The sequence below is a fragment of the Microtus pennsylvanicus genome, chromosome 5, assembly GCF_037038515.1.
Source record: "Microtus pennsylvanicus isolate mMicPen1 chromosome 5, mMicPen1.hap1, whole genome shotgun sequence".
NCBI lineage: Eukaryota > Metazoa > Chordata > Mammalia > Rodentia > Cricetidae > Microtus > Microtus pennsylvanicus.
Window position 1 is genome coordinate 100,180,608 of NC_134583.1, and position 9,293 is coordinate 100,189,900.

At 39.5% G+C, this 9,293-nt stretch overlaps 1 pseudogene; it reads right to left on the bottom strand.

Annotated features, from left to right (window-relative positions):
- Positions 1-2,048: 2,048 nt before the first annotated feature.
- Positions 2,049-8,426, bottom strand: LOC142851401 (eukaryotic translation initiation factor 3 subunit I-like; annotated as a pseudogene).
- Between the last annotated feature and the right edge of the window lie 867 nt (positions 8,427-9,293).

Consider the following 9,293-nt stretch of genomic DNA (forward strand, 5'->3'; position numbering starts at 1 on the left):
CTAGTTGAAACTCACTGAGGCTGTTATGCCAATCATCACACACTTGAACGGACTCTGGATTAAAAACTCCTGTAGTCTCTGTTGCTGCAGACCTTGAGGAAGTACAGCAATGTTGTAGGCAACAATCTTATTTTGGCTTTAGGTACTAAAGAAAAGAAAGGAGGATTCTTTTCAACTTTAAATAGCCTGTTTAGTTTTGCTTGGTGTTGCCTTTAATTGCCTATCTCAGAGTGTAAATTTTAATTGGTTGCTTCATGCTTTCTTCACCCAAACATCTATAAATCTCCAGTATATATTAATTTACCACAGAGCTTTTAAAACAGATTTATGTGCATTTCAGACTTACAAGCTAGAGAACAACTCTCGAGTTAGGCAGAATTCACTGCGAGAATCCCATTCAGCCTTTTTATAAAACTCACTCACCTCTAAGCATAATTTTCACCCGTTAACATGTGAAATGCAGTGAATTAAGTTAATATGCACATTATGGGTTGCACACACACAAGAGAAAAATAACACCAGAACTAAAGTTCCAGCCCAATTCTATTTTCTCATACAACAGAGTACCTACTTCCTTGTTTATTGAGTGGATGACTATAGAAAAATAAGAATGATTCATGTGGCTTCAAATTAAATACTACCAGGTATGGACCCTATTCTGATTAGGTTGCATTTAATTTTGTTTTGTAGTCTGAATCTCTGAATAAACAATATATTTAAAGATACATAAATTATACCTTTACCCTGAAAAGGTGCAAAGAAGTTGTGAGAAGCAGAGTTTTTTGAAAGAAAGGATATGGAATCCAAGAAACCCAGATTCTCCAGCTTTGCTTTTGAAAGTAATTATCTTTGTGGCTGTGTGCAGGTCATTTGTACTTTCAAGCTGTTGTTCCCCTAATTAATCTCAGCTCATAGGACTTTAACATTAAGTTTCTACATGTCTACATAATTATACCCAAAAAGCAGGGCAGGGGAAATACTTTTCCGTTTGTCTCCATCCACCCAACATGTGCTTCCTTGTATTATCTTACATCAGTTACCATAAGCTTGACCAAACTCACTCCACTGAAAGTAGTAATATAAAAACAGGATTTCCTTTTGAATTATTTACATGTCACATACAGAGGACATATATGACTCCGTCCTGAATGCAGATGGGCAGAGTGAGAACAGTTATAATCTCTGAGACATAGCTTTATTACTCAGCCAGGAAACCAAAAAAAAGCCATTTGTACCAAAGTACAAAACATGTAGGTGTAAAAAAGAAGATATGAGTTTCATTGCAGTCTGATACATATATAAATTTAATTTTTACAAACTAGGTCTTGAAAATTCTGTCTTTGTTATAATATCATTTAATATCTGCATCATATCCAGAGGGAAGTTGCCAAAAAGAGAAAGGATTTATAACCACTGGTGGTATAGATGGGAAAGTTTGGGGAATGATTGTTCATAATGTGCTAGACTAAAGCAAAGCCATTTAGATTTTTGAGGCCTAAACAGACAAAAAGATGGAAGTTTTAAAATTCAATTTATATTTCATTGGTAACCGATTTACTCAATATGAGTAAAACCTTTTGAACAATTTGAAGAGACTAATAATAGCTGGGGTTGCCTGTGGGGTGGACTGTTTTCTAAAATGGGAGTTGTTTAAGCAGAGGTCAGAGCAGTAGACAAACTCAAACAGCTTTTCAGGCACTAACCCAATAAGCAAAGTGGGTCAGTTGAGGCAAATGAGCAGTATGCAGTCCACTGAAGCTAAAGTTTCTGAAGTTTTGAAAGAATCAAGAAATCACGATTTTCATGTTTGCCTCTTATGGATCTGTGTTGGCCCAATTTCTTTTAAAAAATACTACTATTAATTTTTGGAGAATTTCAGACATTGTATTTTTGTCACATTCATCCCTATAACCCTGATCTTCTGCCAGATCCAGTATACCAACCCAACTTTGTGTCCTCGTTTTTGTATTTTTTAACAAACAATTAATTTCTTAGAGTCTAAAAACCCTTTTGAGCAGCCTCCCCCATGTGGATGGAGATTCAGCTTCTTACTTCTGTGGGTCGAAGAAAAAGATGTGGATGTAACCGTCTTTGCCACCGCTGCTATAGCTCTTGCCATCACGTCCAAAGTGGCCCTTGACTCTTCCAAACTCCTCTTCGAAAGCCAAATGGAAGAATCTGGCTTCAAACTTTCCAATCCTGGTGGAGGTTATGGTTATGTCCATGGCTTCCTGACCACCTCCCAGCACCACATGGTCATAGATGATAGAGAAGGCAGCTGAGTTCTTTCAGCATTATGTTTGGAAAGTCTTCTATCTTTAAGACATGTGGAGTCAAGGAACTTAGCTGTGCTGTCCTTGGATGAGATGACAAAGATGGTCATGGCTAGAGAAAACTGGTTGTCGCTGATGTGCCGGGAGTGATCCTGAGCATTCACTAACACCTCCCCAGACTTGGCACTATACTGGCTGAGTCTTCCACTGTCATGGCCTGTGATGATGCACTAGCCGCAGTGGTCCCCAAACAGCATTGTTGATCTTGGCGCCATTGTAGGGGATCTTCATGTAGGGCTCATTGCTGTCAATTTGGCTTGGATCCTGTATATCAAAGCCAGATCATCTGCTTGTCTGTGGAGAGCATGATGATGTTGCCTCCAAAGTTAAAGCCGTGGGTGTGGATGGCTAAGTTGGTCTTCAGTGGATTCAGCTGCTTCCCTGTTTCACAATCCCAGAGACAACAGCTGTTGTCAGTTGAACCAGTAAGGAAATGCTTGGTGTCCCAAACAGCATTCACACAGCACACAGCTCCAGTATAGCCCATGTAGGTGGTCCAGCCTCTCGCCATTCACTGAGTACCACACATTGATGATAGGCTCTTAGGCCATGGTAAAGAGAAGGTCTCCTTCACAGTTGTACTGCGTGATGAACCGTTCATGGCACCGCAGCAGAACGGTCTAACATAGCAGTGGTGATGTGAAGAGAGAGGCAATATAAATCATATTCTCATTTTTTATAAGCTATCAAGTCTAGCAGTACTGCCTATACATTCATAGGTATATGACTATTCACTAGAGTCTACTAGAGTCTGTTAGACCAACCAGGGTCACCACTCCTAAATAAAGAAAACCATCTATGACCTAGAAGCTATAGATTACTAATAGTTCCTCAGCTAGAGGTTAAATTTAGCAGGCATTAAGACCAATGACTGACAAATGGGTTCACATGAAACTAAAAAGTGTCTGTCTGGCAAAGGACAAAGTCATTGGTATGAAGCTGCCTACAGAATTGGAAAAAAATCTTTGCCAGGTACCCAACTATTAGAAGGGTATCAACTAGAATGTACAAAGAACTAAAAAAAAGCTTATCAAATATCAAGAAAAAACAAACAAAAATAACCAAATGAGAAAATAGGACATAGAAATAAACAGAGCCTTTTCAAAAGACAAAATACAAACAGTTAAGAGATACATTTTCCCCTATCCAACCTTCCTTTATCCCAATCATCCTTTTTCCCCAAGTTCCCCCCATCCTCCCCTTCTTCCTTTTCTCCCCTAACCCCCATCCCACCCCACCCCCAAGATCCCAATTTTCTCCCCGGCCATTTTGTCTACTTCCCATAGCAAAGAGGATAACTATATGTTTTTCCTTGGGATCACCTTCTTACTTAGCTTCTTTAGGTTCACCAATTGTAGACTCCATGGCCCTTATTTAGGGGAGCACGGAAGCACAATTCTTAGTTAAGGGAGCCACCTTAGGGTTGGCAAGAGACTTGAACCTAGAGGGGCTCCCAGGAACCCAAGGCGATGTCCCCAGTTAGTTCCTTGGGCAGCTGAGGATAGGGAACCTGAAATGACCCTATCCTATAGCAATACTGATGAACATCTTGCATATCACCATAGAACCTTCATCTGGTGATGGATGGAGATAGAGACAGAGACCCACACTGGAGCACTGGACTGAGCTCCCAATGTCCCAATGAGGAGCAGAAGGAGGGAGAACATGAGCAAAGAAGTCAGGACCACGAGGGGTGCACCCACCCACTGAGACAGTGGAGCTGATCTACTGGGAGCTCACCAAGGCCAGCTGGACTGTGACTGAAAAAGCATGGGATAAAACCGGACTCTCTGAACATGGCGAACAATGAGGGCTGATGAGACGCCAAGGGCAATGGCACTGGGTTTTGATCCTACTTAATGCGCTGGCTTTGTGGGAGCCTGGCCAGTTTGGATGTTCACCTTCCTAGATATGGACGGAGGGGGGCGGACCTTGGACTTACCACAGGGCAGGGAACCCTGACTGCTCTTTGGACTGGAGAGGGAGGGGGAGAGGAGTGAGAGGAGGTGAAAACTTGTTTTTTTTTCCTTTTCTCAATAAAAAATAAATTTAAAAAAAGAGATAAAAAAGAGATACATTTTCAAAAAATGCTCAACATTCTTAGCAATCAGAAAAAATACAAACTAAAACATTCTAAAAATTCATCTTAATAACTGAGAATGTCTAATAAACAAAGCAAGCAAACAAACAGAAAGCAAATGAGAACAAGCGCTGGAGAAGATATGAGGTCAGGGAAAGGAATTATTTACCATGGAGGAGAATAAAAATTAGAACAGTGGCTATCGAAGTCAATGTGCAGAATCCTCAAAAAGCTAGAAATAAAGCATCACACAACTAGCTATTTGACTTTAGGGTGTAAACTCAATTGCATCTTGAAGAACATCAATGGATTGGAGCAGAGATTAATCCGTCTGATGTGATCTCTGTACCCTTTTTACAAAGCTCACCCATATTCTCACCTGTAGTCCTCACAAAACTAGGTGGTGTGGTGGCATAGTCTATAATATCAAGTCACTGAACTACAGAAATGAATGATATTCATGATTAACTTGTGACATAAAGCTTCATTGAATTTAAAGTATGCATAACTACGTAGGATCAGGAGTTATTTCAATAAAAATCTGTATGAGAAGAGACACATGTCTTGAACATTTTCAGTGAGAATACTTTCATAGTCAACCACATAAAGACAAAAAGGAAGGGAGGTGGCTTCATGTAGATCCTGCAGAGCTGCACAGTACTTCAGAGAGTGTGGTCATCACATGCCAGGTTTAGGATTAGTAGGGCTCAAAATTAAGTACCAGTTATAGGGTCTTTCATTGTTCATAATTCCTTATAATGTAACTAAAACTGTGCTATCTTCATTTGCATTTGGAATTTGACCCATTTCCCCAGAGATCTACAGAGTTTCCTATCTCACTCTATCTTTCTGTCCTGCAAACAAAGTTCTTCCTTTGACTCGTGCCTTGAGTCAGGTGGCGGTTGCTCCTCTTGGCCCTAAGTCAGTACAAACCAATTCCATCGGGCTCTATGCCATCAAAGGCAGGGGGTAAGGACTAGCTGAGCCATTACCCACTTTTAGACAGTTTTTGCCTCCCAGTCATGTAGATTGCTTTTGTCACAGGACAAAGCCCTGTAAACAGGGCCAGATGTGTTCATCAAACCTTAGAAGAAATAGAAAGGGGCCATACTGTAGAGCAGCTTATAGCTTAATTCTGAATTTCAGACCAATTCTGTTTTTGTTTTTCTCAGTGTTGCAGTGACAGTTTACAAGATGAAGATTTCTTCACCCAGCCTATTATTTCCCCTCTCTTCCACATCTTGTCTGCCCTAAACTTCATGTTCAGTTTTTCTTATTTCTTGATGAAGCTCAACTGCTTATCACCTTTCATTTTTTAATTTTTTTATTTATTAATGGGTTTTTATTCACAACATTGTAAGCAAATCAATAACATTAAAAATCTTAATCCAAAATATTGTCTATGTATTGATTTTAATATCGTGGTATTTGTATATCTGCTAGCACTCCAGCATTTTATTCTTGTCTCCCATAGTTGTCATCACCTTTCATTAAACCCTTAACTCCACCTTGTTTATCTGGCCTCTTGTTAGAGTACACGATCTTACAGTTCTGTCCTAGGCCTTTTAACACATACAATGCTGTGGAAATCTGGTAGACATCCTGTTTCTTTTGGAAGCTATCACTTTCAAGCAAAATGATAAACTGAGTCACAGAAGTTTTGTTACAATAGGTCTTTGGAATTAATCTGATCTTGTTTTGCTTTTCCCCTTGTTTAGTCTCCGCAGTCTAAGCAAGGGAGTCGTTTAGAGTCAGCTGGCTCATGATTTCCAAGGTACAAATGCAATTTAAGTGCTCTTTGTTTGCTTGCTTCCTCATCTCTATTGTGGGATACGTCGTTTAACATGTGGAATTGTCAAAAAGGGAGATGTGTTTTTAAAAAGTAACTACCACAGCCAGATTTGAACCGGTTCAAATTTCAAAGTATATTTCCTAAATTTGAAAGAAATTTTCCAATTAGGGCTACTGTAATAGCGAATCAGGGCTTTGTAGAGAAATATATGGGCATATGTACACACACATACATATTTAAAGGGTAACCTGAAAGGCTGGAGACAGACTCACAGTTCAAGTCATAAGGAATCCCACCATTTTCTATTATGGCCTTCAACTGGAAACCATCCAAAATGTAGACAGATAATCTGTTCAATTCATTTATTCCTGGCTCACTAATTTAAATATCAATACATATGAAGAGATTTTCATAGAAATACCTGGAATAAAATTTGACCAGAAATCAGAATGCTGTGGTCTCATCAAGTTGATATATATACACACACAATAATAAGATGGTAAGACTGATTTTAATTTCCACAGATGATAAGGAAAAAAGAGAAGTACATTTTTATGTTTTACGGTTATCATTTATAAAAAGATAACTAACATAGTAGGTGTCATTTTCCACATAATAATTTCTAAACCTCACCATAATTCCTCAAACACAGTCTTACTTAGGATCTTGCCCTGTGGTGTAAGTGAGGTATTTTAAGAATTATTGTTTTATAAGAAATGTAGGCTGGTTTTGTAAGAGTGAGTCTAATAAAAACTCCCCATAAAATTAGTAACAGCCATTTTCATCTGTGTCATTAAGTGGTCACTGGATTTTATTGGTGTGTGTCTAATTCCTAAGCTCTTCTTATGAATTGGAGCAAATTTATAAATACTCACTTTTTTTGAGGCTTGACTAAATCAACTTTTTAGATATCTTTGAATTGGGAACCACGCCATCTTCTGCATCCAATCTGTCAGGAAAGCCTGTCATTTTTGTCTTCAGCATCGTTTTAAAATTGCACTCTATCTCCTCCCTCTGCCAGAGCCTTAGCTTAATCTTTCACTGTTTCTTGTCTGAACCTTGGGATAGTTTCCAAATTTATCTCAGTTTCTGCTGGGTCACTTCGTACAGCCACTGGACAGCCTTTTATTGTCCCAGGATCAGAATGATACTTCATTTTGGACACTGTCTTTAATGTGTCAATGTGTAATAATGCCAAGCTCCAACACTGCTCCTCTGCCTGCAACTTGACCTTCGGCCACACCAAATCACCTAGACTATTTAGAAAATGCTATTATTTAAAACATTTTTGCCTTAGTACATTGATGTACATTTCTGTCTCTGTGTATTTCTCTGTAAATCCTTTTCTTAGGGTGAGCTATTATTCTCATGACTCTGGAAAAATTCTAGTCACTTTTAAGACAGACTTTGAAGGCATCTCCCTTCTCAGACACTTCCTGATACACAGACAAGAAGCATGAAGGCGCACTTTAATCTTTCCTCAGGGCAACTTTAGCATTTGAGTTACATGTCCTTGGGTCTTAAATCCTGAACTTAGGATGAAAAGTTGAAATCACAAATAACTATCATCATCCGTACAAATCCCTTACAATTCTCAATCAGTAGAGCATGCAGGACCATAGTCATGTGCCACAGCAGCGATTGACAGCCAGTGTTCAGTGAGTTCCACAGAGCACTCCCCCACCCCCAGATATTGGGGCAGTTTGCGCTTTCATTAATCAGCAAAACAGTTGGCTTACTATTAACTTATGGATTATAAACTTATGGTTTATAATATCTCTCTCTCTCTCTCTCTCTCTCTCTCTCTCTCTCTCTCTCTCACACACACACACACACACACACACACAGAAGGAATGATCATGTCTTCAGAACTAGACAGGTATTCAGTGCTCAACCCTAAGCAGTGTGCGCATGAGCAGCTGAGACAGACCATGAGAACTGCTGGCTATCGTCTTTGCAAAAAGTTTCCCCTAACTCTCCCTAGCTTGTGTATCGTGTATAACTCGCATATGAATTCAACTATGTGACCACCTTAACCCTAACTGTAATATTTGGAACCCTTTCAATGCCCCCAACACACACACACACACACACACACACACACACACACACACACACACACACTAGCTGTGGCACATTCATATTTCACAATTGGGGCTCTCACATTGCGGCAGTCTTTGTTTACATCCGGAGTCACTGCCCCTAGAGTGGAAAGCTCCATGACTGACCTCTGCTTTCCACCTCATTTCCCCCTCTTTGTACACACCGGGTTATTGCCAGACATTGTGTAAATGGCATCGAAAGCACAGGGCAAAGCACTGAGCTTCTGTTTGTGAGAACTTTCCAAGTGGGAAAGAGCAACATTAACATGTCTAGTAACTTATGTCGAGGTATTATGCAAGATTGAAACTAATCTATTTGGTGGGCTTGTGAAAAATAATATAGGACAGCTAAAATACAACATAAATGCTAAATAATAAAGTGACAAGCACAATATGTCAGGGGATACATAGCAATGCAACTATGTCTGTTAAACATTTACTGTATTTTGTCTCTAAAATGTACAACAACAACAACCCACCAAATGGTGGCATCTGTGCTTATTTCCTCCCTGGTCCTCGATATTTGGAATCCTTTCAATGTTCAATGCCCAAAAATGCAATAAATATTTTTACTTTGGTGATTCTTTATTTATCACTGGATTTGGTACTGGCCAGAATTGAGGGGCTACTCACATCATGTGACCTTCCTCCTACCATTTGACTTGTTTACATGTGGAAACTGATAAAAAAAAAAGATCAGATGAATCCTGGAAGGAGGGTAAATGAGTAAGCTATAAGAAAAATCCTTTACACAAATGATTTTGTGTGTTGTCCCAGGTGGGGTAGGAGGTCGGGACAGTGGGTGTGGATGAAATCTCATCTCTTTGAGCACCAGGTGTCACTACTGTCTTCTCTCCTGAATACAGAATACCTGTCTAGAAATCCAAATTTTGCAAGAAAGGCTAGACAAGAACTGTGGAATTCTACAAATTATGAGAAGGAGTGGCCAGACAATGTAGCAGTCATGATGTCACCTACTGGGTATA